Here is a 22,201-nt window from a genome sequence, read left to right on the forward strand (position 1 = left end):
CTTGACCTGAGGCTGGGTTCTAATGGCCTAGGCACAAGGCATGGACCCAAGAGCTAGGCACATCCAAATGTACAGTTGTACAACAAAATGGTGCTTTCCACCCTGGAGGAAGATGCAGCAGTAAGATCAATGTGTCACATCCTCCACCCAGGGGATGTCATTTGTAATTGTTGGATCAAGCAAAAATGATGTTGGAAGGCCTTCTCCCAGGCCTGGGCCTCAGAATTTGGCGTAGCCTAGGCATGCGCCTTAGCAACCACACCTGGCCTCGGGGCCTGGCCAAGGCCTAGGCCCTAAACCTGGGCCTAGGTGACCACGCCCCAGACTCTGCTGAGCTCCGGCATTGGATCTGGGTCTAGGCCTTGCTTCTAGGCTTTGGGTCTAGGCCTGGTTCTCAGAGACTGGGACCTGGCCTCTGTCATGCCCAACATTGAAGCTGGGCTTAGGTAACTGGTACCTGGCCTTGGGCCTAGGTCCAGGCTAACTTTAGGACAGGTCTATAGGTTGATTAGAGCTAGCTGGATAAGCTTTCAGATTAACTCTGAATATCAAAGTTAGCCTCTAACCTATCCAGCTAAATTCTAGCCAGCTAACTTATTATCTAGCTAGAATTCAGCTGGATAAGTGCCAAAATCTCCATTTAACCAGATAACTTCTGAGTTATCCAGCTAAATGCTTTTGATCTAATATAGTTCACGCGCTTGTTGGTTCCATGACCAACTGCTGCATAAAGTAGTCATTGAAGACAGGAAATCTATGCAAGGGGCAGAGCAGCTTCAGGGCTATGAGACATCCTGCCAGCTGAGTAAGAAGAATAAATTGGGATGATGGGCTACCACAGCCAAATGCAGTTTAAGCTAGCAGTAGCAAGTATTTTCATACACTGAGGCCCATCCTGGGAAGGGGGAGAATGCTGGGGTCCATTCTCAGGAGAGTAACTGTGCTAATCTTGTGCATTGCGAGATTAGCACTTCAACAGTGGATTTTGAACATTTTTGCAAGTTATGTAACTAGCTTAAACGGTCTTCTATCGTAGTGGAAGAAGGGAGGTGGTGAAAAGGGATAGAGGAATACTGGGGAGAAGAGGGGTGGATGATTTCTGGAGGGAAAGGGGGAGAGAGTGTGTGTGTGTGTGTGTGAGAGAGAGAGAGAGGAGCTGAGAAGGGTGTGGACACTGCAGGGTTGCCAGATGGGCGGTTGGGCTACTTTTTCTGAGCATATGCAGGAAACATTTGCCTTTTTTTGGCTGCAGGATTTTGGGCTATTTTTTTGAGGTGTGTGCGGGTTTTTTGGGCTTCTTTCCAGAAGGGTGTTGCGGTAGCTGGAAGGAATATTTCTAATGGTGCTTTGTCGTCTCTTCCTGACAAACTGGTGCCAGTTTGAAACTTGAGGGTGAAATCGAGGAAGCTGCGCCGGGGGTGGGGGGGGCAAGTGAGTATCAGGCAGCTTAAGTTGGCTTTGCTCATTTTAGAGAGTCAGAGGGATGAATATTACAAGTGGACACTTCTCTACCCTTCTTACTTCTCCCATCAAAAGAAAATAAAGACTAAATATAGTCTATGGCTTATTCTAAGTAGACGTACAGAGCGCTGTTAAGGATCATCGATATCAATGAGGGTGGCTTTTTCTGTGAGGTGGCAAGTGGCTGTCTCTTGCAGTTCAGGCTTCCCTTTCTCCTGAGGCAGTAATGGGCTGGATGTGACCTCTCTGTCAGGCTTCCAGGTATCTCTGGGTGAGAACCACTACCATCTGCAATGCTATGTCATATGGCAAAATAGTGCTATTAGTTTCACTCAAAAATACAGCGCTGTTTTCGGTTCTAAAGGGATTAGCGCTGCCTTGTAACACACTCACCCAATCCTCAAATTCCTGCTTTAATCCCCCAAGCCCCCACTCCAGCTTTTTTTTTTTGCAGATATCCTTAACTTGCCCACAGGCTACAGCTGGTGCATTCAACTGCTGGGTTCTGCAGCACTTTGTTGTCCTGGTGATAGTGGGAGAGCTGCAATGTGATGGTCCCAGCCAGGCCCTCTCTCTCCTTCACAGTTTTTTTTTTTTTTTTTTTTAAACTTCGCTGGATTCACTGAGGCCACAAAAAACTTCAGTTTCTTGTCCCAGGGCGGTGCGGTTTTCAGTCACAGTGCTGCCTACCAGTGCTTGCACAACCTTACTTTCCCCTTCTTCCATCTTTGAGGCTACAAGCAGACAGTTTCAACCGGATGGAAAAAGTGCTCTGTTACTGCAGGACTGGCAATAGACTGCTTTTTTTTTTCTCCCTAGGAAGGGCCCTGGGGCTGATAGCTCATCCAGCTAGTAAAAAAAAAAAGAGAAGCAGGTGAAGTGCAGGCAGTGCTCTGAATGGAAAAAAGAGCGCTGTTGACATGTTTTTTTTTTTTTCAAATATATGCAGCAGGCAGGGGTCATCACGGTGCTGGTTTATCTGCAACAAGTACCAGTCTGGGTTTGCTCCCTTTGAAACTGAAGCCCAGCACGTCTGCAGACAAAGACAAGGAATTAACTGCTAGTGCAGTTGAGTCACAAAAAGAAAGCAGAGGAATCTGAGAGGAAATGACTCATGACCAACCTAACCGGCTCACCGGGGCATGCCCCATCCCCTGATAGGTCAATCCGCCCCTGGCAAAAAATATTAAGTAGGATGAACCACAAAAAAACCCAACTATTTTTTGCTCTTCTGAGCATGGCTCAGGGGGCCTCAAAACTTAACACCTGCTCTTGGCTGGCGTTAATTTTTGAACGTTAAAATGTGCACGCTGGCCGCATATATATATATATATATATATATATTTTTTTTTTTTTTTTTTTAAATCTGGGGTACTAGCTAATAGCCTCATCCACATGGCATTTGCATGCAATGAGCGCTATTAGCTGCGCGCTGGTATGGCGCATGTTTTGGACACGCTAATCCCAATATTGATTTGTGCATTTGTCTAGTGCATCCAAAACGCAAGTCCAACCACACGTTTACCGGTGTGCTGAGCTCAGCGCCCGATATTGCATCGACCCCTTAGATTGTGAGCTCTTTTAGGGATAGGGAAATATCTATAATACCTGAATATCTGAAAGGCAGAATATAAATGAAATAAATATATAAATAAGAAGCCATGGGGAATTATGTGGTTGAAGGGAAAGCCAGGAAATAGGCTGAACCTGAAAGTCATGCAACCACTGCATTCCAAAGGGACTGTCCTCCGACCTTCAAGATATCTGTAGGTGGAAACAGTCCCCCCCCCCCCCCCCCCCCCCCCATTTCCCCCATCTGCACAAGGCACCCTCAGGTTAATCTGAGGTTAACCTTGAAAAGCTGCAGAATTGGCCTGCAAGGGCAGGAAATGCAGAGACATCAGCCAATGCAACCAGAAGAAGAAGTATCAGCTGTAACTGAATTGTCCCAAGGTCAGGCACAGCTTTAGAGGTGGGAAAGCTAAAAGCTACTGAGGTTTTACCTGCTGCAGAAAGAGGAATAATGCTTGCATTCATCCCGGGGAAAGTGGAGTAGAGGGAGAGTAGGATCTGCCCTAGGCAGGAGAGTGTTAGGATCTGGCCTAGAGGGTGGACAGAAATAAGAGAATGCAGGAGTTCATCCTGGAAAGGGGGGTTGGGAAGGAGGAAAATGTTGCGGTCCATCCTTGGTAGGGGTAGAATGATGGGGTCCATCCTGAGAACGGGAGATTGACATGGAGAGTATGCTGGGGCTTTATTCAGAGGAGGGAGAGGTAGAAAGGGGAGAATTCTGGGGTCCATTTTGGAGAGGGAAAGAACCCTGATGTTCATCCTGGGGAAAGGAATGGGAAGGAGGATCATGCTGGGAAAAGGGGAGATTCCCAGGATTCATCATGGGGGTGGGAGGAGGAGAATGCTGGGTTCCATCCTGAAATGATGGGCGGAAAGGGGGAGGATGCTGGGGCCATCCTGGAGGAAGGGGAAAATGCTGGGATCTGTTCTCAGGAGGGAAAAAGAGCTGGGTTCAGACCTGGGGGGAGGGGGTGGGAGAGAGGATGGAAGTGTGAGAGTCCATGGGGAATAGGGAATGGTGTTTGGGGATGTGGAGGAGAGAAAGTTCATGTGCACCCACTTTTGCCCCACTAATCCACAGGAGTCTCAGAGTGACCAGAAGGTATGCTTCTTGGAGTTTGAAGTTCAATATTTGTCTGTACATTTCTCTTATCCTCTATTTGGTGAAGATCTGTTTGTATTCTGCATGTTTGACAGAGGTGAAGTACTGCATACAGAATCTGGCTTGCTATGGTTTTCAGTTCAGTTTTTGTCTGCATGTGTATGTGTAAGTGTGTGTATCTTAGTGTGTGAGAGAGAGGAAGCATGCGTGTGGGTGACAGAGAGAGGAAGCGTGTGTGGGTTGTGAGAGAGACACAGAGGAAGTCTGTGTGTGTCTCACCCACATACACGCTTCCTCTATTTCTCTTTCTCTATCACACACACACATGCTCCCTCTGTCTCTCACCAAGCATGTATGTGTGTGTGTGTGTGTGAGAGAGAAGGCGCATAATGTGTGTGTGCATGTGTGCCCTCTGGTCTATGACAATCTTAGGCTGACAGATATGGAGAGTGGGAGATTGTATGAGGGGATAAGTTGACTTAGAAAATAGCCACTGCTATTACTAGCAACAGTAGCATGGAATAGACTTAGTTTTTGGGTACTTGCCAGGTTCTTATGGCCTGAATTGGCCACAGTTGGAAACAGGATGCTGGGCTTGATGGACCCTTGGTCTGACCCAGTATGGCATGTTCTTATGTTTATTTTATTTATTGGGTGTTATTTGATGTATCTGCTGTTTTGAAATATTTTATCAATATTTAGTAAATTTTAAAATAATATATGGGGGGGTTGCCAAAGGAAGTATCCGCCCCAGGTGCCAAATACTTTAGGTATGCCTCTGCCTGCTGGCATTGCAAGACCTGCAGGGCCTCTCCCTTTTCCTATGGATGCAGATGCCTACCCTCTTGTCAAGAGCCCCAGGGCGATTATTGACCAGAGCAGTTTCCTGCAAAAAACATATTTGCGGCTACTATTGAGGTGTTACCCTGGAGTCAATTTGCGCAGAATTCCTCCTGTGCGCAGAAAATAGCAGAGGAGACCCTGGCATGCTGCGAACGGAGCTCGCAAAGACTAAGGCTCACATGTGCGGTGGGATGCGCTCCATTCGCGGCGAAGATGAAGGCCACAGCGCACCGTTCACGGCGAAGATGGAAGGCCCCCGTGTGCCGCGAACAGAGTGTGCTCTGCTCACAGCGAAGATAAAAGCCCCGGTGAGAGAGAATGTGTGTGTGTGTGAGTGTGTGAGAGAGAGGGGAGGGGGTGTGGGGGAGGGGAGGATGAAAGCAGGGAGAGGGGTGTGAGAGAGGGTAGGGTGAGAGAGCAGGAGAGTGTGAGAGCAGGAGGGTGTGAGAGAGAGCATGGGAGTTAAGAGAGCGGGGGGGGGATGCTTGAGTGTGGGTGTCAGAGAGAGGGAGCCTATATGAGGAGATTGTGAAGGAGTGTGTATATGTGTGAGAGTTTGGGAGTTCGTGTGTATGATAAAGGGATCGTGTGTATGTGAGAGTGCTAGCCTGTGTGAAGGGATTGTGTATGTGTGAGAGAGAACCTGTGTGAAGGGGTGCATGCGAGAGAGTCATAGGTAGCCTGTGTGAGGATGTATGTGTGAAAGAGAAAGGGAGCTTGTGTGGGTATGTATGCAAGAGAGAGGGACCCTATATGAGGGGATATGTGTGTGCGAGAGAGTGAGAGAGCCCGTATGAGGGTGTACAATGCCACCAGAGAACGCGCCCTATCCATTGCCGGCCCCACACTCTGGAATTCTATTCCCGCTGACATATGCCAAGAACACTGCCTAAACAAATTTAAACAAAAACTAAAAACTTGGCTCTTCACACAAGCATACTCATGATCTCAAGGACACCACACTGCATCCTACTACACCACCCGGCTTCCTATAACACCCTTCTCCCTGCCATCACAATAACCTACACCCCCCACACATACCTTATCACCTCACCACACAGTAGCTCTCCTCTCGGAGAATTCCAAAATCCACCTTACCCTAGTTTGTCCTACTGAAAACGGTCCAGTCCACACTCCCAAATGATATTATGACATTATATATACTGGTTACTTTAGATATATATGTACATTATTATTAGAATATTAAGCAACCCTGTTTGGTTAAATTATAAACCTGTTACTGCTACATGAAGCAAATATACCCTGCTTAGCTGTTTTTTTGTTAAAAACGTTTCCTGTCAATAGCAGGGCTGAATTAGCCATGCTGTCCTGGGATCTGTCAATCAGGTCAGGGAGGCGGAGCTTGTTAAGCAGAGGTTAGTCTTTTGTTCCCTCTGCGGCTGCGCATGTGTTCCCGCGCAGGAAGTAACAGATTCTCCTCAGCCTGTGATTAAACTGAAGTTGGTAAAGGTGAAGACTGTGGCTGCCAGGGAGGAGGGTGGGTTAGCATGGCTAATTCATCCTGCTATCTAAGGAAACAACGTTTACGGTAAGCAGACTTGTTTTTTCCCGTCGATAGCAAGGCTGAATTAGCCATGCTGTCCTGAGAGTCTCAAGCTCCCGATCACGTTATGAGCTATCATGTTACGAGCGCGCGCGGGCGTGGTCGTCTCGGGCGGGTGGTGAGCCCTTGGGCCACGGCAGGACCCCAGGAGGAGCCCAAGGCCACACCGTGGGAGGTGAGCTGAGCAGGCATGGTGAGCCAGGCAGGCAGGAACAGAAGCAGGGAGTCCGACCCTCAGCCGGTCCTGCATGCCCATGGTAGCCAACACGGGGAAGTTGACTAATGAACGGTCCTCCGACTGTTCCCGGCCCTTTCGGACCTGCCGCAGGGAACGGCAATGGGCAGCAGGCCGGACAGAGGCGAGGGCAGACAGAGTCCTTAAACAGAAGACATCAAACGGGGCAGAAGCAGGCTGAAGCAAGACGGAGACATCAGGACAAGGGCTGCAGCGAGACACAGGGAGGATCCAGGCGAGCAGGAACTCCGATGCTGGGATACTCACATCCGAAGCCCCCTCGGCTGGCAGAAGCTCAAGAGCCCATGGGACGAATCCCTCCTGTTGGCCACTCCAGGGCCCAACAGGACAGAAGGCTCAGGAACCAGGTCAAGGCAGAGACAGGTAGACATCCGGACAAAGGCTGAAGCAGACACTGAAGACAAGGCTGGACGGGAACATTGCACTGTCCATCAGGGCGCCCTACTCAGCCCACCCGTGGGACTGAGTCACGGACCACCCTGTCCCAGACGCGCCCTACACAGCCTAGGAAGGCTGGTCACGGACCACGCTGAGAAGGAGGGCGCGGGGAAGACCCAGGCAAACAGGAACTCCGATGCTGGGATACTCACATCCGAAGCCCTTACGGCTGGCAGGCACAGGAGCAAACATCTAGGCAGAGACACTGGACAGGGATCCATCAAAGCATAAGTGATCACGGAAGACCTGGATCAGCAAGTATACAGACAACTGTAGGACCTGATCCGCAGGCCGAAGACAAGCAGGAGTCGGAGTCACGGACCGGAGTCAAGGCAGGCTGAAGACAAGCAGGAGTCGGAGTCACGGACCGGAGTCAAGGCAGGCTGAAGACAAGCAGGAGTCAGAGTCACAGACCAGAGTCAAGGCAGGCTGAAGACAAGCAGGAGTCGGAGTCACGGACCAGAGTCAAGGCAGGCTGACAACAAGCAGGAGTCGGCGCCACGGAGGACCTGGATCGGCAGGGTTACAGACTACTGTAGAGCCCGATCTGAAGACAAAGACACAGTGAACAGAAAGTCCTTAAATACTGGAGGTAGAAGGCAACTCCCTGGGAGGAGCCTGCCAGGACCGCCCACCGCTGGTCCTATAACTAGGGTAGAGAGCTGCGGGCCAGCCCCTAGGGAAGGGCGTCGCCCAACAGGAAGTCCAAACACTGAGGCTGCAAGCCACAGGCACAGCTAGGCCTCTCAGGCCCTGGAGCAAGTCCTGGATGATGCGCAGGCGAGGCCCAGGCTTCAGAGCGGCCTCTGGAGGAAGGTAAGAGACCTCCTGCAGCGCAGCAGCAGGGGGGATCGCAACATATCATGGTATGAGACGTGATCTATGAGATCGTGGCAGTCACTTAGAGTGTGATGGTACAGATTGTAGGATTGCTTGTCCTATCTTTGCATCTGTGGTCACTTGCTGGTCCAGGCAGTAATGCGACGTGAAGGTATGGATTGATGACCATGTAGCTACTTTGCAGATATCTATTGGTTGTACGTTCCTAAGGTGTGCCCACGAAGTTGTCAGGGCACGGGAGTATGGTTCCTGTGGCAACTCCGGTGTGTCGGATGGAAAACCGTTGATGAGGATGATGATTGAGATGGGGAGTGAGTGTCTTCCCGGACGTCCGGGTGTGTAGGCAAGTGAAGTGGGGTTATCTCTGTCGGGGAGGACAGCGGTTCACTTCTTAGTTCCCTCAGAGGTGTAGTGGTAGGGTCGATAGGCGAATCCGGAGTTGATTTGCCTAGCATAAACGACGCTTCTAGCGTTTCATAAAAACCAGCCAATGACTGAGATAACTGCCAAAAAGCGTCTTTAGTTGCCTGAGGCATGGTAGGTTTTCGTCCCTCCTGTGACCCTAGAGTCTCAGTAGGTCGGGATGTGTCTTCCTGTACCTCTGAGGGGCTTGTAGATGATCTGGACACCTGTGAGGAGGTGAGGCAGATCGGCGATTGCTGGCGTTTCGATCTATGGTGGGACAGTAAGGAGGATCTAGAGGTAGAAGGACTTATGTCTGCAATCCTGTGCCGTGGTGGTGCGGTATGACGAATCGACTGGTGTTTACTTCTATGTTTATGGTCATGATCCTTTGAGGTGTCCCGTGTATGAGCATGTTTAAATCGCTTAGCTGAGACATCCGACGTTCTGTGTCTCGACTCACTGGAAGTGGAGTGGGAGTGGGAATGGTGTTTTCGTTTGTGATGTCTTTTGCGCTCCTCCATAGGTGAAACGGTAGGTGTTAAAGGGTTCTGTCTAGGTTTCTCAGACAGAGAATATAAGTCTGGTCTGCATCCTGTTCTGACTGAGACCATTGTACCTCCCTTCGTTGATAATGGGTCTCACAGCAATGTTAATGGCACCGTTTTGTGCCCTCGCGATGGGTCCCACGCCGTCTCATACGGTGAGAATGGCTGCGGTGCCGGCTTGTGCGCCGATGGTTCTGGCGCCGTCTTGTGCGCCGATGGTTCCAGTGCCCTCTTGTGCACCGCCAGGTCTGGTGCTGACGTGCGCGCTGATGGGTCCGGCGCCGCCTTGCGCCTCGATGGGTCTGGTGCCGCCTTGGGCCTCATTGGGTCCCGCGCCGATGACTTCGGCGCGTCTCATGGTGCATCGATGCGTCTGGTGTCGATGCGCTCGATGCCGATCGTGGCGCCGGAATCAGGTCTCCTTGCCGCACCGATGTTCGCCGCTTCGACGATTTCAGCATCGACGTCTTATGGCGCCGCGGCTCTCTAGTGTCTTGTATCGACTCCCGGGAGGGAGTGGAGTGACTAGACGATTGATCACGGTCGGGTAAGTCAGATCCCTGCTTCCCCAGTACCTGGGTATCTCCAGTTGCTCTCATCCGAGAGGTTTCCCACGATGCCGCCCGTTTAATCGAGTACGAAGGCTTCTTGACCAGGCCCGGAGAAGAATGGGCCTCCGATGGATTCGATGGACTCAGTAGTTCCTTGAGTCGGTAGGCTCGTTGTTTTTTAGCCCTGGGCGACATTCGGGCACAAAATTCGCAGTCTTCGACGTCGTGAGTGACGCCGAGGCAGCGGTAACATCGGTCATGGCAGTCCGTGACCAACATTACCCTGCCATACCGACACCTCTTCAACCCTGATTTGGATATGAGGAGAAAATGGCTCCACGTGCGATCCCCTCCTCCCTGGCAGCCACAGTCTTCACCTTTACCAACTTCAGTTTAATCACAGGCTGAGGAGAATCTGTTACTTCCTGCGCGGGAACACACGCGCAGCCGCAGAGGGAACAAAAGACTAACCTCTGCTTAACAAGCTCTGCCTCCCGGACCTGATTGACAGATCCCAGGACAGCATGGCTAATTCATCCTGCTATCTACGGAAACAACGTTCTTATAGTCACTCTGCAGAAGCTGTTAAGTGCGTTTCAATGTAAAGCTATGTTGCTGACTCCATGTTGACTGTAAACCGATATGATGTCCAACAACGAATATCGGTATAGAAAAACCTTAAATAAATAAATAAAATAAATGTATGTGTACTAGAGAGAAGGAGCATGTGGGTGAGAGAGGGAGGGACAGAAGGGAGCTTGTGTGAGGGGCAGTACTGAGAATGGGGTCAAACTCTGGGACTGGCGATAGAGTGGAAGGGGTTGAGCCTAGAGGTGGAGGGGAGAGATACTGGCAGGTGGAGGAGTTTGGGCCTGAGAGGGCAAAGTGGCCAGGGGAGTAGGGAGAGCGAGTGGAAGGGACACTTTTACAGTGAATTTCTAGGGAAATTCTGCATCTTTAAGTAATAACTTTTTTCTGTATTAATTTAAAATGTAATTACTTAAAGACTGTCATGTAAATTGTGTTAGTTTGCAGAATAATTTAAGTTTTTGTGCGCAGAATTCCCCCAGGAGTAGAATTTGGAATGCTTTTACCTAAGGCTACCTGTTTAACTGCCCTGCAGTAGGATTGTGTGACCCATTCTATTAGTTCTGTGATTGCTGCCAAGTTTTACTGCTGGAGCCTCCAGAAGTTTACATAAAGTTAAAGCTGCCATTATAGTGATCTGTGCGAGTCTGCCTTTGTTAACCTCGGGGTTCGCAGAGAAGAGGCAGTCTGAAGAAGAGCTAAGAGGAAGCACACAAGTTCTGTGCTGGGGAAAGCGGTTCAGATGGTCGCAGAGGAGAAAATTCCGTCAGGAGGTCCCTGGCTGAGACCTGGCCAACCGTTACAGTCCAGCTATCATGAACCGAAATAAAGTTCAAGGGTTCTGTGCAGTGCTAGCTAAAGGACGAATTTTCAAACGGCCGCGCACGCAAAAATCAGGACATACGCGCGTGGCCGGGCCCTGCGCACATGCCACACGCATCTTCAAAAGGGCCCGGCCACACGCTTAAGTCCCAATACGCGCAGAAGTGCCGGACCCTGAAAAGGGCCAGCCGGGAAGGGGGGGGGGGGGGGTGAAGTCAGGGCAGGGAGCGGCGGGACAGAGGCCAGCTGGGACAGCGGTGATTAGCCGCTGTCCTGGGGAAGTGCATGCCGGCAGCCGGCCGGCACACGCAAACTACTTCTGCTCCAGGGGAGCAGTAATTAATAAAGCAGAAAAAACATGTTGATATCTATTTTATTTGATATGAAGGGTTTAGGGGCTGGGGAGGTGTGGGGAAAAGGGAGGGAGTTTAGATAGGGGGGTAGGGAACTGGGGGAGGCTCAACTGCGTCACCACGTGTAGTTAGCAAAAATTTGCCCCTCCCCCCCCCGCTCGTGCTGCCCAATTTTATACCGTCTTTTTTTTTGTGGTCCAGGCACCAGCTCTGTGGATTAAAAAACTTGGGGGGCCGATGCAATAATTTTCGTGGAAAGCGGGCGCTGACTTTTTTCAGCGCCCGCTTTCTTAACGCATGCATGGCGCCCACAAGGGGGGGGGGGGCGCCATGCATTATGTAAATTAGGGGGTCGCGCTAGAAAGGAGGCGCTAGGAAGGAGGCGCTAGGGTCGCTTGTGCGACCTTAGCGCCTCCTTGCTAACGCGACCCGCTGCGGCTGCCGAGTTATGAAGACCGACGCCGGTAAACTCTGCGTCGGTTTTCATAACCGGCTGTCTGTCAGTAATCGGAGGCCATTTTCATTACTGGCAGAAGGCCGGTTATGAAAACCGACGCCGAGTTTATCGGCGTTGGTCTTCATAACTCGGCAGTCTGCCGAGTTCTTTTTTTTTAACTTTAAAAAAGAAGTCCAGAAAAGCATTTTTTTCTGCTTTTCGGTACTTCTTTTACCTGCGCTCAGCTATTAATGCCTGCTCCAGGCAGGTGTCAATAGTTGAGCAATAAATGTGCGTCTGAGACGCACATTTATCTTTTTGCATGCAGAGTGAATGAGTAATAGGGCCATTCACATGCATTTACATGTGATGTGTTGTGAGCGGCCTCGAAAGGCCTTGCATTCTGTTGTGAACAGCCTCAAAAGGCCTTGCATTCTGTTACGTGCGGGGGTGTTTAGTGTACCCATGGGCCTCAGCCCGGACCCAGACCTTCAGGGCCAAGCCAACGGTTGATGGTGGCTCCGCATGGCTGACGGTCTGACCCTCTGCCAGGCCGGCAAGCTCCCAAGGCCAACATCCAAGGATGTTGGAAGTTGAATGGTCCTCCGACCATTCCGAGCCCTTTCGGACCTGCCGCTAGGATCGGCATGGAGCAGCAGGCCTGGCCTGAGGTTGAGGGCAGACGGAGACCTTGACATGAAGACAAGACTATGAAGATTGATGCAATGGCATCACATGACACGAAGACTTGGGTTGATGCAACGGCATCACAGACGAGACTTGGGTTGAAGACATGACACCAGGACTATTGAAGACGTGACACCAAGGCTGATGCGAAGACATCATGGACCAGTGGTCGATGCGACGGCATCCCGGACCAGGGTCGATGCAACAACATCAGAGACATGACGCTGAAGTGCAGACATAATGAGGAACTTGGAATCCAGACAAGACGAGAAGTAGGGAAGGCGGACATTGGCACTGTCTCTCAGGGCGCCCTTCTCAGGCCACCCGCGGGACTGAGTTGTGGACCACCCTGCGCGCCCTACACAGCCCTTGCAGGCTGGTCACGGACCACGAGGAGAATGGGACATGACAGCTCAAGAGCGCAGGACACCAGTCCACCTGCAGGCCACTCCAACCCGGGAAAGACGTCGTCCGAGGGAGTCCGGCCCACAGGACTAGAAGGCTCAGGAGCGTTGAAGACGAAGACACTGGAACGAACATCCAGGAAGGCAAGAACACCAGGACGTAGAAGATCATAACAAGACACCAGGACACCTGGACGAGGACACCTGGACGAGGACCTCAGGCTATGAAGACATGACGAGATGAGGAGCTCCACAAAGACAATAGACCTGATGGAGCTCTGACAGGCAGGAGCCTCCAGAGTGAAGTAACTCCGATGCAAGGCCAAGAACAGACTGACGGAGCAGCCCTTTATAGGGCTGAAGCAGGAAGTCCAATGACAGGTGGGGCCAGCACACTTCCTGTGCCTGGCCCTTTAAATCTTGAAGAGAGGCGCGCGCCAGCGCCTAAGGGAAGCAGGAAGAACTGTGCAGAACCGCGGACAGCGGCCTGCACCGACGACTCCACGCGCAGACACAGGCAGGGCCTGAGGGGCAGGCCCTGACGTTGGCAGTGGCTCCAGCCGCTGCGGGGAGCCCCGGGGGCGGCTCCAGCCGCCGGATGGCACCGGGGCTTGCGGCCTAGCACCGCGAAGATGGAAGGCAGCATCAGGGGCGGTCCCAGCCCCAAAGGCGGCCGCGGCTCCGACTGCGGAGAACAGGAGACTCCAGGGCGGCCTCCAGGCCGCGTGGGCAGCAACGGACCGCGGCTCCAGCCGCATGGAAGGCCAGACGGCGGCGTCCTGCCGCGTCGGGTGAAGAACAGCATGGGGTGAGTGAGCCTGCTCGCGGGGAGACCCGGGGGCAGCGTTCATAACATGATGAGCGCTATCTCATTCACTCTGCGTAAGAAGCAGGTTAAATAGGCGCTAATCCTCCCATTGCATTACGGGGTAGATTAGTCGGAGTGCGGGTTATACACTGCGCTTTGATGAGCGCACTGTATTGCATCGGCCCCATTGTTGGCTAAGATGTTGGATTTGACCTGGGGAGTCGTATTCTGCAGAACAGGGAAAAGAAAAACAAAATAACTGAACCACCCCAAGAGCAGGTAATTGCTATCAGGTTTGGGTAGCGGGGTTACATAGTCTCAACTTCCAGACTGCTAGCCCAATGGAGCTCTCCTGCAACTCCTGCATGAACTAAGGATTACATGAACTAAGGATTACTATCTTATTTGTGTTCTCCCCAATAGTCCATTCTCATGGATGCCCCTTTTCAGTTTCTGAGGAGGTTAACAGCCGCCACCCCTCATTGGTGAAGGTGGGCTATATTAACCTGTTTTGGGTTTTTTTTTCAAGTACGGACCTTTCCTCCATAGAAGTCATACCAGAAGGTGTCCGAGGAGCAGAGCAGATGTGACCTTTGGAGACCCACAACTGGATCTTCACCTTTGGGACATGGGACACCAGGCTGGGGAAGGACCGGACTCATGTGGACCTCAGGTGTGATTTTGAGATTCAGGGGAACCTCCACACAAATAGGGATTACCCTGCCAAATGGAATTGTCCTCGTCAGCTCGCTCTCTGAGGGATAAGGTATAGCCCAGGATCTGGTACTGAGGACACAAACACAGAAGACAGGAAGCAGATCCCGCTCTTGTAAATACTCTAGTGAAAGCATAGATGTAAAGAGGACAGTATTGTGGTGACTGGACATTGATTTCCCTTTTGAAGAATCATCAGTAAATTTATTTTGAACACCTAACAGTGCAGAGCAGCAGCATTGAAGAAATAAAGCAGAAAAAGGGATCTGATACTGCTCCTGTATAGGTCCCTAGTGAGACCTCATTTGGAATACTGTGTACAATTCTGGAGACCGCACCTTCAAAAGGATGTAAACAGGATAGAGTCGGTCCAGAGGGTGGCTACTAAAATGATCAGTGGCCTTCATTCTAAAGCATATGGGGATAACCTTAAAGATCTAAACATGTATACCCTAGAGGAAGGCGAGATAGGGGAGATATCATAGAGTCATTCAAATATGTCAAAGGTTTCAGTGCACGGGAGGCGAGCCTTTTTCAGTGGAAAGGAGGCTCTAGAAAGATGGGTCAGAAGATGAGAGGGAAAGGGGGTAGGCTGAGGAGTAATCTTAGGAAATATTTCTCTATAGAGAGGATGGTGGATGTGTGGAACTGCCTCCCAGTGGAGGTGATGGAGACAAAAACAGTACCTGAGTTCAAGAAAGCATGGGATAAATACAGGGGATCTCTGAGGGAGTGATGTAAATTATAATGCTAAATTCATTTGATGGATGGGCAGACTGGATGGGCCATACAGTCTTTTTCTGTCATCATGTTCCTATGTTTCTAACTATCCCTCCACACACACACAGGATGGAAAATGATATCATTTCCTGGGCCAAGAAGATTAACGTTCCCCCCACAAAAAGGATCCACCCCTTGGGACAAGCAGAGAGGGAAGAAATGCCATTTGCCACAGCTCCAGAAACAAATTATTTTGTGTGCCCTCGGGAAACACTGAAATCCATGAAAAAAGAGTTACATGGGTTTGACAAATGCATGGTTTTGATTGTGAATATTGCTACCTTTAGTATAAATTTTCGGAGTAACCTGCACAGAGCAGCAGTTACTACCATAAGAAACTTGTAGGGCAGACTGAATGGACCATTTGGTCTTTTTCTCCCATCATTACTATGTAACTATGTAAAAATCCAAAGTCCAACCAATATAGAGAAAAATCTCAATCCAAAACAATGCAGAAAGGCAGAAACATGTACAGTTTGTTAAAAAAAATAAAATAAAAATAAAACCTAGTCACTTGCACAGGACAGTTCTTAGGTTGTGTAAGTCCCAACCACTCCTAGGCACCCCACACATTTATTTATTTATAAAATTTATATCCTGTTCTCTCCAATCAGGGCAGTTTACAATACAACATTCATAAAATACAGTACATGAACAAAATTCATAATAATAATCACGTAAAAGAATCCTGAAACAACAGAGCCTTTAAACGCTTTCTAAATATTTTACATCACTTTCTGTCCCCAAATGCACTAGAAGTGCATTCCACATAGCAGGGGCAGCATACGAAAATGCTCTTTTATATATAAACTGTGAGCGATAAGGGGGTAGTACTAATATCTCAAACCCTTCAGATCTTACTACATGTGCTGGCAAATAACATTACAATTTAGTTACCAGCAAACTCTGAGTCTCTGAATCGAGCATTAATTTAAATCATGACCGATTCTTAACTGGGAGCCAGTGTGGGCCCCTCAAAACTGTGGTGATATGATCGTGTTTTCCACCTCCAATAATAACCCTAGCTGCTGCATGTTGTACCAATTATAAAGTTTGAAAAGCCTTGTCTGGTAACCCAGTACGTAACTCATTGTAGTAATCAATATGGCTTAATACCAGTGCTTGCACTACTGTTCTGAAAGGATCTGACAGCAATAATACTTTGAATGGTTTAACCATCTTAAGTTTATAGAATGCGATTTTAGCAACATTCTTCACATGGAGAGCCATAGATAATTTTGAGTCTAGTATTACACCAAAGCTACAAACTTCTGTCAAAATAGGCAAGGAAACACCTTCATAATTTACTTGCAAACTCTCAAATGGGGGTGTTTTGCCTATCCATAACAACTTGGTTTTGGATATATTCAGGGAGAAACCCTTTTATATCATTCATGCAACAATGGAAATAAGTCAGAAGAAAATTATCTTTGTTACAGGGAAAAAAAACGTTTGGATGCCTTTGCCATCAATAAAGTATTCCAAACCTAATTATTTTAAGAATGAGCCAATTGATGACATATACATTTTAAATAATATTGACGAGAGAGCCGACCTCTGGTGCACTCCCAAATGTAGAGGAAGTCAAGAAGAACAGGCTGTTCCTAACTGGGCTCTTTGCTTCTGCTTTTTTAAAAATGACTTGTCATTTTAATATGACCCTACCTTTGCTGACTTGACTCAGTTGATGGAGCAATAAATCATGTCAGAGCCGTATGCTTAGCTGCCTGATCTGCCAAGTTATTTCCCCTGGCCACATTTGAATCTTCTTTTTTTATGCCCAGCACATTTAACTACCGCCAGTTCAGAAGGCAGCTGAATTGCTTCCAGCAAATCTTTAACAAAGGATCCATTTTTAATCATCTCCCCATTAGCTGTTAAGAACCCCCTCAATCTCCATTGTACCCTATAATCATGGACCACCCCAAAGGCATAACAAGAATCTGTGTAAACAGTGAGATGTAATCCCTTTCCTTAGAACAAGCCCTAGTAAGGGCTACTAATTCTGGCCTGGATTTATCAAAATGCACTAAATATCGCAGCAATAACGCATGCGACTGGAAAATGGGCGTGTCTATGGTAATGAAGGCATTACCGCTTCGCACAGGTAAGTATTTCACTTTGTGGTATGTTTTGCAATTTGCAAAGACACTTCGCGTATCGCGAAGACACTTCGCTATCTGTGAAGTTAATTCTCCATTTGCAAAAACGTCATCGTGTTTAGCGATAATGTGTCCAGTATAAAAGCACACTTCCTAGGAGATCACGTGAGGTAGCAAAGAGGACAGATGTAGGTTTCCCTGCTCCGTGCTTTGCCCTCCTATCCAGCTCCATCGCCTGCAACGTTTAACCTCTGGAAACACGAGTAATACCGCAGAAGAAAGACTTTAACTTTTTAGACTGATCCAATCGGGGCCATGGCAACACGGGTAGTCCGCAAAGAGAAGGAGAAGGAGAGAGAAAAGGCGAAGAGCGCAGATCCGCCATCTTCTCCCGGTGCTGCCGCGCCTGCTCTCGCAAATTTTATGCCCGATGTCGAGGCGATCAAGATCGCGGTTGCAGCGGCACTAAGCCCGGAATTAAAAATGATAGCAGAGCGGCTGACTGAAATAACTCAAACGCTAAGTGGATACGAAATGCGATTTGAGGAGGTGGAAAGTAGAGTTTCAGAAATTCAGGACGACGTGGTAACGGCGAAGAAGGCTATAGAGGCGCTCCAGGCCTTGATGGCGCAGCAACAGCAGCGAATCGAGGACCTGGAGAATAGATCGCGACGTGCTAATATTTGATTGATTGGCTTACCGGAATCCATCCTGGATCATGATCTCTCAACGTGGCTGGAAACGTGGCTGCAGGAACAATTAGAGCTCCCGACGACGCATGGACCGCTACGGGTTGAACGATCACACCGGCTAGGCCCAAAGCAGGGGAGTGCAGGGAGGCCTCGACCGGTGATTGCCAAGCTGCATAATTATGCCCATATACTGGACATTCTGAAGGCGTTGCGTGGGGGACGGACCCTTACTTATGCAGGGCAGAAAATCTTGCTGTTCCAGGATTTTTCCGCGGCCATTGCAGCGCAGCGGAGAGCCATGGCCCCATATTGTTCTCAATTAATTAATCAAGGGCTGCGAGCGATGTTAATTTACCCAGCCCGCATTCGGGTTGCCACGGAGTCAGTAGTAAAATGGTTGGAAACTCCAGCGGCAGCTCAAGTGTTTGTGCGCGAACGTGTTAGCGGGGAATCGACAGCAACTCCTTAATCTCCCCCAGCATGCTTTGATGCGACAGGGCCCATAGCTGCGTTTAACGGGCCATTAAGATCTCTGCAATATCTGAGATTCGGCTGCCTTGGAACACATGGAGAGTTTTTTTTAGAGGTTTTTTGCTTTGTTTTTTTTACTTCTTTTACTTTTTTTAGGTTTTTACGCAGAACTGCTGGACCATTTTATTATTTAGTTATTTCAATTATGTACTTTTCTTTCTTCCTGGCCTGACACTGAGCACACTCTGCAAATTCTGTTTGGGATTTCAATTGGGGAGGCCTCCCGTGAGGAGCTGAGGCATGGCGGGGTAACGTCCTCCCGGAGGATAATCTGTAATATGGGTAGGGGGGAAGATATGCTTCACTGGTATGCTGTTCAAAGCCATCTTCGGCTCTATTATTTTATTTTGGTTAAATAATCGCTGGAGATCTCGGGTTGTTTTGTTTACATTTTTTATATTAATTCTTTCATTTTATTGTTCCTTAATCGCTATGAGCGGGGAGTTGGTCTGTCCGTGTATGCATCCTTATGGGAGGCTAGCATTGCCCTGAGGTGTTTTTGTTTTCTTTCTGTTTTTTTTAGGGGAGGGAGAAGGCTAAGGACCAATGCTATCATTCTCTTTATTATTATGTGAGCTGACCAGGGTGTGGGTTGTTAAAGGAGGCGCTGATTATAGGGGCCTTATGGAGGGCCGGCTTTGCGGGGTTCTTTTTGGACAGTTTAGTGTGGTTATGTTAATGTATCAGCGGCCCCGCCGTATGTGGGCTGTATACTGGGGCTGTTGCGTTGTGCCCGGGGGGTGCTGGTCTCGCCCAGGGCACTTAAATCCTGTCAGGGGGTTGCTCACAGTGAGGTGTCTATTCTATTTGTTGTTAAGTTCTCCATTGTAATGTTCCATAAGTGATGGTTGGGTCAGTTTCCTTGACAAGATTATATGTGTTTAATACTGAGTTTCCTTTTTACTGGACTATTAAATGTCGGGCTAGTGGGAGCTGGATGGGAGGTGGGGGCGGGGGTGGGTGGAGACATTGTGGAATTACCTCCCATAAGACATACGGGAGGGTGATCTCTGTACTCACACTAAGGTGGGTAAGGGGTACTGATATCAGAACACAGGATGGGGGAGGGAGGGAATGGGAAGGGAATAAGGGAGGACAGAGGGGGTTGGGGTAGGGGGATGTCTGAGGCTACTGTAGGGTCTGAGAACATATATAATGGGGAAAAAATGGGATTCCGGTTGGTCTCGCTGCTACAGCATCTCTTTATTCGAGTGTGGGCTCCGGCTGGGAGGGCCCAGACTCCGATTGATACGAAAAATCTGCTTTACTTAGTTATAACACTAGATGTAACTTAGTCAACACACTCGGATAGTGTCATGGAATGTCTGTGGCATACACTCTCCTATTAAGCGCTCTAAGATAATAACCCAATTGAAGCGTTTACATACTGACATTGGTTTTCTCCAAGAAACTCACTTGTCCGACCAAGAACATACTAAATTGAACAAATATTGGGTGGGGAAGTCACATTACGCATCGGCTACTTCCCGCTCGGCGGGTGTGGCAATTCTTCTTCACAAATCTTTACCGATACAGGTCATTAAAGAAATCAAAGACCCGGAGGGTCGGTTCCTCATCCTAGTTACGGAACTCTATCATCAGACAGTGGTACTCTGCAATATATACGCTCCAAACATATACTCCGCCTCCTTCTTTCAACTTTTGTATCAATACTTGCTTCCCTACATTGACGATACGATTATAGTTGGGGGGTGACTTTAACACGGTCAAGGACCCTCAATTAGATTCATCGAAAAATCGACGTCGGGAGCGAGGGCTGGGGCGTGGTCCTTCTTTTTTGGAAAATGCCCTTCATTTGGTGGAAACCTGGAGGGTTTTAAATCCAGGAGTGAGGGAATTCACACATCTTTCTCGCACACACTCCACGTATTCTCGTATTGATTTTTTTCTAACAAGTAGTCAAGCCTTTCCAAAAGTGGCGGAGGCTGGTATTGAGAACATTGTAATATCAGATCACGCTCCTGTATGGATTGATATGGCCTTTCGAACCCCAAGTCAGTGTGTTAGGATGTGGCATTTCCCTTATTTTTTAAGTGAAGATAGGAAATTTCAACAATATCTTGAAGATAAATGGATTGAATTTGATAGGTTTAATCAGGCCCATCGTGCACAACCAACTTTGTTTTGGTATACGGCTAAAGTAGTTTTGCGAGGGGATATCATCTCGTATATGGCACAGCGACAGGTAACCCTTAATCATAGAATTCTACAACTCTCTAAACAGCTGAAAAAGGCCAAAGCAGCACTGATTCATACAGATACGGGGCCGGCGAGAGATAATTACCTATCCCTTCAATGTACTTTAAATACGCTGCTACATCAAAGGGAAAAAAAGAGCCTGCTCTATTATAAATTTCGGCTATATCAATATAGTAACAAGGCGGGAAAATTGATGTCACAGTTAATTAGATCCTCCCGTGAATCCCGTTTTGTGGCGGGGCTGCGAAACGAGGCAGGGCAGGTAGAAACGAACACGAAATCCATACTGCGTATCTTTAGAGATTACTATAGTAAGTTATATGGATCTGAGGGGGGGACAGAGGAAGAATGTGCTCGATTTTGTGAGTCTTTGCCGCTGCCCACTTTAACGGCGGAGCAAAAGCTTTTTCTCAACTCCTCTATTACTAAGGAGGAAATTACTTTGGCCATACGGAAGTCTCAGAATCTAAAAGCTCCCGGTCCTGACGGTTATTCGGCTGAATTCTATAAATGTCTCCTTGGTAGGATTGTTGACCCCCAACAGCTTTGTTTTCAGAGTTGGTGACCACGGGGAATTTTCCGGCGCAGATGAATCACGCGCACATTACTCTTATCCCTAAGGCTGGTAAAGATTCACATGCCCCAGAGTCCTATCGTCCAATATCATTACTTAATTATGATCATAAATTGCTTGCGAAAATTTTAGCGGACCGCTTAGCTACACTACTACCATCCCTGATAGGCCACCACCAGGTGGGCTTCGTGCGACAATGATATGCTTTGTTCAATGTACGTCGGGTGCTTGTGGCGATGGAAATGTGTCGCGCGACTCAGAATCCGTATCTTGCCATTAGCTTTGATGCAGAAAAAGCATTTGATCGGGTGGAATGGCGGTACTTATTCTTCATCTTAAGGCGAATGGGTTTTGAGGGATTCTTTCTAAATGCGATTCGTTTACTTTATGCTGCCCCGCTTGCTTCCATACTGGTAAATGGGGAGCGTTCGGAACCTTTTTCTATTTTACGTGGTACCCGCCAGGGCTGCCCCTTGTCGCCATTGCTTTTCATTCTTCAATTAGAACCATTGTTAGACGCCATAGAGGCGGCCCCCCGCATTAGGGGGGTGCGCTTCGGTGGGGAGATTTTCAAATGTGCTGCTTTTGCGGACGATTTGTTGGTATTTCTTACGAACCCGTCCTCGTCGTTACCACTGTTGCTGGAACTCCTCAACTCTTTTGGAGTGTTCTCAGGCTTCCGGCTTAATAGGGAAAAGTCGTCGGCACTAGCTTATCCGGATATGCTCCGAGAGCATTGGCGGGACTCCTTTCCGTTACAGTGGGCAGCGGACTCCTTTCGCTACTTGGGATTGTCATTGTCGGCTGATCCAGCTCAGGTATATCAGCTAAATGTCCCACCCCTTCTTCGATCCACAAATGAATTATTGGGGTGTTGGCAGCCTCTACCCCTGTCGCTGTCGGGTCGAGTACA

Source organism: Rhinatrema bivittatum, chromosome 1 (assembly GCF_901001135.1).
Source record: "Rhinatrema bivittatum chromosome 1, aRhiBiv1.1, whole genome shotgun sequence".
Lineage (NCBI taxonomy): Eukaryota > Metazoa > Chordata > Amphibia > Gymnophiona > Rhinatrematidae > Rhinatrema > Rhinatrema bivittatum.